The sequence below is a fragment of the Limulus polyphemus genome, unplaced genomic scaffold (assembly GCF_000517525.1).
Source record: "Limulus polyphemus unplaced genomic scaffold, Limulus_polyphemus-2.1.2 Scaffold772, whole genome shotgun sequence".
In the NCBI taxonomy this organism is placed as follows: domain Eukaryota; kingdom Metazoa; phylum Arthropoda; class Merostomata; order Xiphosura; family Limulidae; genus Limulus; species Limulus polyphemus.
The window spans coordinates 107,868-117,815 of NW_013666382.1; the positions used below are offsets into that span (position 1 = coordinate 107,868).

A 9,948-nucleotide genomic window follows, 5' to 3' on the forward strand; every position below is an offset into this window, starting at 1 on the left:
TAAGCACAAAGCTACACAATGGGCTATCTGTGCTCTGCCCACCACAGGTATCGAAACCCGGATTCTAGCGTTGTAAGTCCGCAAGACATTACCGCTGTGCCACTGGGGGCCCCTATTAGTCACATATTAAAAAGGCTTTTAACACGACAAGCCATAACATTATTATTTTTAAAAAATCTAAATGTTTGATGCTGTGCTACATTGTGTAGTAAACTACTAGTAGAAAAAGATTGTTAAATACAAAACCAGGAATTCAAACAATGTAGATGGTACGTACCTATGGTGTCACCACGGCTTGGTCGTAGATCCCATAATGTTTAGCTTGCACATTAATGAGACTTTTAATGTGCTTTTCTTTGGCATCCATATCGTCTACAGATGACATTAATATATTTAATTCACACAACAACTTGTTTTATTTTATTTTACTTAAAATAAGGTCAGTGTTCTACTACTTTACTTTGTTTAGTCTTCAAAAGAAGTCTGCTTTATTATTATGAAGTTAAACAAAGTCATCTATTGTATGATAGACGACATACTACCAATTAATGTAGGGCATTGAATACGACAAGCGTATTAAAGTTCAGGTGTGTCTCTTCAGTATATGTATGTGTGAAATTTTCTCAGCTCTTTGTTTGTTGTTGTTGGATTTTCAGAGAAAAGCTACACAACTACTACTATCAACCGCGGGTAATAGAACTCCGGGTTTTAGCGTTGTAATTCCGGATACTTATCGCTGTCCCACCGAGCAACATATCAACTCTTAGTTTAGTTTCATGCATAGCAAAATTTTTAAAAATAGCATATTAATTGTCGCTTTAATTTCAGATAATGGTCTCAAATTGAACTGTTTCTTGGATAATAAGCCAAACATCCATTTTATTTCCGAATATCTTATTTTCTTTGATCTCTGAATCAATTTATTTTTACTTAACTAGGGCTTTCCTAACAAAAGCCTCTCAATGAATTTCCTACATAGTGTTTTTCTCATAATTAAACATATTGTATAGTTTTGTTCGCTTGACGTTAAGTACATAGCTATACATTGGGCTGTCTATGCTCTGCCCACCGTAAGCATCGATCCCAGACGTTTAGCATTATAAGATCTCAGACCTACTTACTCAGCCGGTAGGGTGCTTTTAGTGACATAAGTTCTAAGCGTGCACACAATGCATTAATGAGTAAATGTATAAATCACTAAAAAAAATTAGAAAAATGTCATCCAAGGAACTACGCTGTGTGTGTGTTTGTGTGAAACTTTTGTTACGTGCTTTTGTATATGTGCAGAAGTTTAACTGACTGCCACATGGTATCTTGCAATAATTTCAAAAAAGAATAAAAAATATTGTCTCATTTATTTTCTTTGTAGATAATTCAGGGTCTCAGTTTTACTTCAAGTGTGTGCTTTTTTTAAATACTCACAGTAAAAACATTCTATACAATGATTTACAAAGTATCACACAAATTTATTATTTTGTAAGCATTTAATGAAAATATTGTTACAGTCTGGATGGGTATTATTTAATAGTGACTTCAGTCCTAGTATCTCAGCTAGTAAGAGCTTCGGCTTCAAAGCAGTAACAGAAATCGTAATTTTAAGCCTCGTTCAGGACAATTTCATAACATCTTCATTCGTTATAATAGACGAACTAATTATATTGCCAAACAATAAAGTATTCACAAGTGTTACACTTGGCTTTCCATTTATAAAACTTAAGTTTATTTACGTTTTATAAAAACGATTGACAGCATATTACTTTTTTCCCCCCAATCCTCTTAAGTACATTAAGAATTTCGAATCAGATGTATTTCTTTATCTTCTAGAAATCATTTACCAGGAAGATTTTCGTTCAATATGAGAACTCATCACAGCTAGACTGGACCATAGTAGCAAAAACATATCCGAAACGCTGTTTATATGAAGTACAACAAATACATTACTGGTGTTAAAAAACTCAACTTTTTTGCTTTGAAGTCACGTTTAAAACCACTGCAAAATATATTTTACCTTTGTTTCCTGAACATTTATTACCACGTTTAAACAAACAGTCCACTTGGCTCAAATCAACTTCAAAAACCTGTTTCAGTAGAATATACTTATGACCAGCTATATGAACAAAATATGATATGTGAAGTATCGTACATTCAAGACAAAATAATTTGTAGTTTTAAGATGCAGATTTCACCTTAGAATAAAAGTTGCCTACATAAACTGCCTTTACCAATAAGATGAAGATGTTTTCACACTTTTTTTTTCGTAAGATGAGTGATTTTAAGATGTATCTTCCATTAAGGCCAGCTGCGTAACATACTTGTTGCACATATCACCCAATTTCAGTTAGTTTACACACTACGAAATAGCTTAGAGAAATAATAAGCGCTAAACACGCGAGACCGATCGATCGCTAGTGCGCAACGCGAGTTTCTTTCAGTGGTATAAAGCTAAATACAATCTTTCATTCTTTTTGTAACAGTTTTGATATGGACGTTTCTCATTTTGATTTGCATTATAAACGCTAAAATTTAAGATCTGTATAAAATTAGCTGACACTACTTAAAATTGGCCGTGATTATATTCATATCATCGATATTCATGAATGTATTTAAATGAAACAGTCTAAAAAAAAATCCAAAATACCGAAACAATTTAGAATAACCAAAGAAATGCAAACTACCTACGAACAAGTGTGTAACTGAAAAGGTTTCAAGTTTAAGTAATGGCCAAAGATGTAATATCTGCCATCTCTCTAATTAGGTTAAACTCTCCAACAGCTATATATTATAATAACAATACTCGAAATATAGCGCTGACTGCATTAGGAATGAAAGAAACGAACATTAATTAACAAAAATAACTTTAATAGACGACAATTTCAAAGAAACCCTTCTTTAAATACATTTGAAGAAGAGTGAGTGTTTATCCGAAGTGTTATATTTTTCTTTGGTGTTTTTAATTGACTTTCATTTCATTTATTCTCATACTAATTTTAGGAACGAGATTATTTGGTTCATCGTTGATCCAAATAGAGTAAATTAGAGGGCTTACTTTGTTTTCTTGCATAAACTAGGTTCTTAGATGTCGAGTCAAAGTAGCAATTCTTCTCTGGTTTCTCTTTTACATATCAACAGTCTGTGAATAACACAGTGAAATGTGAGTCGGAAATATGTCTGCATATGTATAACTTACTCAAAAAGATTAGAAGAGCATGGCGTAAGATAATATATCACGAGCTTATAATCTGAATGATAATGTACTTACTCCTTGAAACATTTTTTAAGCAAGCATACTGAAGAATTTAGTACGTGGGAAACAAAAACAATTTCTCACCTGCTTTTACGGAATAAAAGAGGGTGAATCCTTTCCTTCGAGACACGAGTACGAAAACTTTGTCAGCTGAAGGTAAGGTACTAGAGTTAATTATTATTTTTATTTTGAAATTACATCTTTGGTTTCTTATATTAAACTTATTTTAAGTTCATGTAAATAGATATAATTGGTTGGCCATCATAATTTATTCGCATAAATGAGCTTTGAAATTCAGTAATCATAGAAGAGAAGTCATTTCATTGTTAATAGTAATTTTATTTAAGGGTTAGTGACTTAATGTTTTCATATAAGAAAGGCTTATTTGCTTCATATTAAACTCAATAGGTTTATAAAACGTAATAATTTCAATTCCTGTCACTAGATGGATTTTCACATAATATTTCTCAACTAATGAGATACACCGGTAACTAGCGCAAAGTTGATTTACGTTACTACATTCCATATAAAATACCACATAATTTTCGTTCGTTTTACATCACAAATGTTTCATTAATTCAACCACTTGGTCATTCTAGCCGTACCAACAAATTAAAATAAAACCTTAAAGATGCGTTGGATTTTAGTGGATCCTGCATTCTAGCCGAACTAACAAATTAAGCAAATAAAAATAAATCCTGAATATCCATTTAGGATCTAAGGGAACTTTACAGAATAGCCTCTCCTTACCTCTTTAGATCGTGCAAAGAAACCACTATGTGAGTTTATTATTCATCTTAGTTAAACCTGACTCTTCACTGGATGTTGAGTTTAAACAAATTCTACTAGATAATACCATAACAAATTAAGCAAATTAAAATAAACCTTAAGAGACGCGTTGGCTTTAGTAGATCCTACACTCAAATAAAGACTTCCGTTCGAGTAGTGATTAAAACTCAACTTTACATGACTTAAATAATACTTTTTAGTGCTAGTACACCCAAGAAAACTGTTGCTGCTGTTTTATAAATATGCCGACATTACAATTTATTTATTTAAATATAATTCATTTTGTTTTTTCTTCTCATTTTTAAACCATAAAGCAATATAAAAAGCCACTGATATTGATTCATCAATATCCAAGTTACGTCTAAGAGACGTTATATTAAAAACTCAAAAGAATGGAATCAAGGATATTTCCTTCAACAATCGTGTTTAAATATCATATATCTTTCAACTGCCTAGTTACTACACAATTGAATTTTATATTTCAGAATAAATCGTTATGTACTACAAAATGTCCACAAGTGACACCTCATAATGTACTCTCATTTTTTTATTATTTTTTTTTCGTTTTCCAACAGATGAAGATAACTATTACTGCCCTGTGCCTTCTTTTTCTGGCAACTGTTGCCTACGGTAAGCATTACCAGTTGCTCAGTTGTTTCAATATTAAGTTGTCGCACTTTTCTGGAGAAACTACGTAAATAATAAGCTTTTCGTATGTTACAATTAAAATCTATTTTCTGAACAATAGTTCTATTCTTGATTATTGTAGGCATAAATAACAGCTCCATGAACTTAAATAATCTAATGGTTGAATTAAATTCTTAAAACCATGTATCAATAGAGCCTATGAACAAATCGGACAGTTTGTCGCTTGCAAGGCTTCACCCAAGTCATGTAGAAAGATATTATTGTTTATTAAAATCAAAAGAAAATGTTATAGCAACAGTAAATGACGACTTTTTTCTTTTCTTTTAAAGCTCTATGATTATTTGATAATAATTACCAAAATTTAAAGTTTGTGCTTAATTTATTTATATGTATGTTTGTATATATCCCTACAATCTTCTGTAACTTCTGTTTAACTTCCTATATCCGCTAACTGGCGAAAAAATTATCAACATTTTGTCAAACATTTGCTCCTCAATTTTTAACTTCACTTTACTCAATTCTCCCTTTGAGGTTGATAATTTAAATCCATTTAGACTACCATGGAATATCCATTCCCACTTAACTCGGAATCCTACTTAATGAATGAAAGTTCATCTTAATATCATTAGGTTTTATAACCAATCTTTCAAAGTATCTCGTTAAGTAGAACGAGTTTCATATAAATAGTAATATTAGTATATCACAAATAAAGAGGTGTTTCCAATGCAAAATATCTTCACAAACACAAAATCCATGTTTTAAATGTCACATTGATTTAGCAATGTTGTATTTGACCACGTGCATATCGAAAGTCAGGCTTTATTGCCATATTGCCAACTTCAACCTATTGAACTATAGACTTAGTCCTCTTGCAAACGATAGCTGTTTTAATATGTTGGTTCATACTTTAATTGTACATAGGTATACAGATAGATACAAACATATGAATAAATAAAATATTTTTGTCCTTTAAATGAATATTCTATCTTACTATTTGATAGATCTCTTTTTAATTCTGTTTTTGTATTTGTTTTTGCTACGCTTGATTATTATTACTAACCATTTTCAGGGTTACATTTCAACTTCACGCGCAACCTACTGCAATATATATTTTTTTATTTATAGCTTTTGTCGATTAAAAAGCTCGTGTTTTCTCTTTGAAAAGTTACCCTTGTTTTTATTTTTGAACATTATTCAAATTTGTCAACTTCTTATTCAATAGGAGATGTATTTTGTGGTGCCGGATACTACTGTCCAGATAAGACTACGTGCTGCCCTCACACACAGTTTGCATTCACATGTTGTGAAGCAGAAAATGCTGTTTGCTGTGGTGACGAAGAATTCTGCTGTATGAGTGGCTTCGTGTGTGACTACGCAATAAAAAGTTGTAGACGATCTTACGAAGCCGTGTTTTCTCGTGTGAAGACTAGCCCTGCTATTCAATAAAAGAATTCCAAGCTAGTTGTTTGCGATGTTCGTTCACATCATTACGATAACAAACGATTTTGTTTTATTGTAATATTATGAATTAATAATTATAAACTTATTAAAAGCCTGTGTTGTACAATATCTTGTTTACATTCTTCCTCACTAATTATCTTCGAAAAATTGTCTTAAAAACTTTGGAAGTATATTTTAACTTAAAAATGCATGCTAGTAGTACAAAAAATGTGTAAATGAATTTAAGAACATTTTAAGAGTTTTGGGAACAAAGTCAGAAACTTAATTAGAGAACTACAAGTTTAATAAAAAAGTAAAGTAAATAAACAAAAAAATGACGTTTTACTTCATAGTTTAAACAAAAACAAATTCCCATTGCAATTTCTGTTTGATCAACAGAGCAATAGCCCTACGGCCCAATTCAGATTTTTGCACAATCTTTACACTTCTTTATACCAGTACGAAACTTAGAATATTTGAAGAGGTTCTTAAGACAGTCACTTTCTGATGTAATGCAAAGCTGTAAACAATATGTTACCATAGAAATCCACGTTTGATTTAAACCTTACATTATCTACAGTATCCTCTGCTGTTGTTCATACACTATGTCTAACAACTCTTTCTTTCTGGTTTAAGCCTGAAGAACTGCTCCTGTGTATAGTGATAACGGTGTTTTGGGGTTTATATTATTCTTGTGCATGGTGACAACGGTGTTTCTGGGTTTATGTTACTCCTGTGTATAGTGATAATGGTGTTTCTGGGTTTATGTTATGCTTTACAGAAGTCGTTTCTTGCCATTTATGCATTCCACTATTAAACTTCAGCAATTAAGCTACAAAAATGCTTCCTGATTTGTTGGTTTGACTGATTAATGTTTGGTGTTTATTTCTTCAGAAATCATATTAACTAGTTCCGTAATTAACCGGAGACATGCTACACCCATTGCACCATTATCACTATCCTTTTGAAAAGCACCCTAAAGTACTTGCCTTGTGTATTACCAAATGCGAGGAATACATCTCTTCCTTTAGTTTGAACTCTGAGATCTGAGGTATGGGCCAAAAGTTTGTTCTTCAGCATGATTGTGTGGAGTCTTTGTTATATCCAATTGTTCAAGCCTTATGCAATAGTCGTTTACTTAGTCTGTAAGTTTGAAGATAAATGTATTTGAATTTTGTAATTAAGTGTCTTTTATATAAGAAATCAGTTGCCCAAGAACAATACTGTGAGTAATCGTTTTATTAACTGGTTAAAACTACTCTTCCTTTAGCCTTATTCTTTGCACAGTTATAAAGTGCAGCAATGCAATTTTAGTGATAATTTGGATTAAATAGCTATTAGATCGTCAGCACTTAACTTGGCAAAAAACTTGGTGTCTTCCAATTGAAGAGCAATTGACCGAATGCTTGAATCTAAACCAAAAGTGTATACTTGTGTTAGATCATCCACAGTGAACACCTAACTATAGGAGCAGCATGCTGCTTGAGCTAGATTTTTCTGTGGGATACTAGAAGCTGAACGAGTACGTTTGTAGATTTCTGTTGGCTCTTTCTCTCAATTAGCGTTCAATGACTTTCTTTTCATCACTCAGCCTAATTTGGTTTTGTTATTCATATCTCTGTGTGACTTATGCCACAAAGCACTTTGCAAAGTAGGATAAGTTCAAAGTTGCGGAGAACCCACGAACCTTAGAAACTCCTTGCAGATCCTATCTTATTGTTCATTAACTAGCATCAGAGTCATTTCTCTTGGACTTTGCAGGACACTGGAAACATTACTCTATGACACTTTGCTATATAATACACTTTGACCAGTCTATGGCAGTCGTTGAAGGCCTTGGGGAAGGACTGTCTTTTTCAGTTGGTATATTACTTGAGATGTTTCTCTATTTTTCATAAGTACCAAATAATGATCACATTTTACTGCTTCATTCTATGTTTACTCTGCAAAATAGGAAGGAAAACATATGCTGAAAAAAATGTGGTAAATACATGGACTTACACAGCACTTTATTTAAAGTAGCATAATTTAAAATATCAGTAAATCAGAAATTAATCAGCTTAACCATGCGTGTTTTATTGTACATTGTCACATTGGTATTATAATGTTCACAGTTTTTTAGTTATGCCACTGGTCAAAAATTTTAAACTTGTCTTTACTCGCACACTTTTCTAAAATGGGAAACTTCGAAAGTAGGAAACTACAAACAGTGAGCTACACATATCAAAGTATTAAAATTGGTAGATATTGTTAACCCATTATTTTCACTTTAGCACGAACCAGACATGGCCGAGGATTCAAGGTTCGCTTGCCGTTACCACAAAAGTCCACTCTGCACTTTGGGGGCGTGAGTGCGTTATTAAAAAGAAAGTCAAATCTCATTCGGTTAGAGTAGCCGAAGAATTGTCGGTGGGTGCTGTTGGTTAACTACCTTGTCCTTAGTCTACTAGTAATACTATTGTGCAACTTACGCCTAAAAGGCACAACCCCCTAGAATTAAAAGATATAGAAAGAAAGAAAACAGAGTCAATATTTTCATTCTAATGATGTATATTAATGGATGTTAATTACAAACTTTATGTTTAATGATGGCATTATACCGGTTCAATTTCAGTAAATAATGGCATTATTTCATATACACAAACATAACTTACATTATAGCTATAATGATAAAGTAAAATAGTTTGTGTACCTTGCATATAATTACTTATAATAGCAATTCTGTGTATTGACATATGAATTCGCGCTGTAACACATCGTACACATCCAGTAGACTGGACACAATAGCTTTACTAAAGTGATCTGTTGAATGGTTGCGTACAAAAAGCATGCCATCACATACTTAAAATAAGGAATACTGTGGTATGCAAGAGTAACAGTTGTAAAACTGCATAGTTCATCAGCTCATTATTAGTTAAACTTTTTCTGCTGTGAATATATGTTATCTAATTCTTTTTCCTAAGATGGAACTAAAAAAACAGATTTTCCTCAGATGTGCCCTCCCCCCCTCAAGATGTTCACTGAAGTTTTTACGAAAAGATCATCATTTTTCAAGGATTTTGGAGTGATTCAACAAAACGTTTTTCTTAGCGAAAATCATGACGCGAATGCTTATTCAAGAAAGTGTGCATACCGACATCACCGGGATGGCCACATTGTGGGCTGTTGTGTTTTGATATTTAAGTGTTATTACCAATGATTCTAAAGTTTCTGTAATAAGTAATAAATACATCTCTCAAACCATCTGTTTTGTACATTTATATAGCCTTTGAAACTTACCCTTAGAGAAACAATTAAGTAGTCTTTACTTTTTATTCCAGATTTTCAGTATTCAACATCAGGCATAAATTTTGGTAGACGGAGCAAGGACATTGCCACTCAGAAAGGGTACTTTCAGACCTTTGAAAGGAAATTTCAATAACATGTATGAAACATCATTGGTACGGAGTACAAAAATTAACGAACAATCCGTTTGAAAATTGTTTAACATTTTTCTGACATTTAAGACTGATATTATTCGTCTTTATTATTGAAAACATTTGCTAATCTCCTCTATCCAATATAACAATTAATAAAATTTTCACTCAAAAAGCAGATTTAGTCAGAATTGCATGAATATTTCAGATTTTAGATTGTAAAAAACCAAAACTAGATTTAGAGTGAAATTAAAGTTTATTTAAGTTTTATCTTTTTATGATAAAGTGGAAAAAACAAGAAATGTCTGTATTCCAAGTCCATTTGGTAATAATAAATCTGTTGTTGAAGTAACATTGTAAAATTTGTATACTTAAGCTTTTGTGACTTTCTCTTCGCATCGTTATAAAGTT

The 9,948-nt window shown here is 32.1% G+C and overlaps 1 long non-coding RNA gene across 1 annotated transcript; it reads left to right on the top strand.

The window, feature by feature from the left end:
* Positions 1-3,295: 3,295 nt before the first annotated feature.
* On the top strand, positions 3,296-9,456 carry LOC106460452. The gene is made up of 4 exons (XR_002610781.1): positions 3,296-3,400; positions 4,609-4,663; positions 5,904-7,172; positions 9,442-9,456. It is a non-coding gene; the product is annotated as an uncharacterized LOC106460452 (long non-coding RNA).
* The last annotated feature ends 492 nt before the right edge of the window (positions 9,457-9,948 follow it).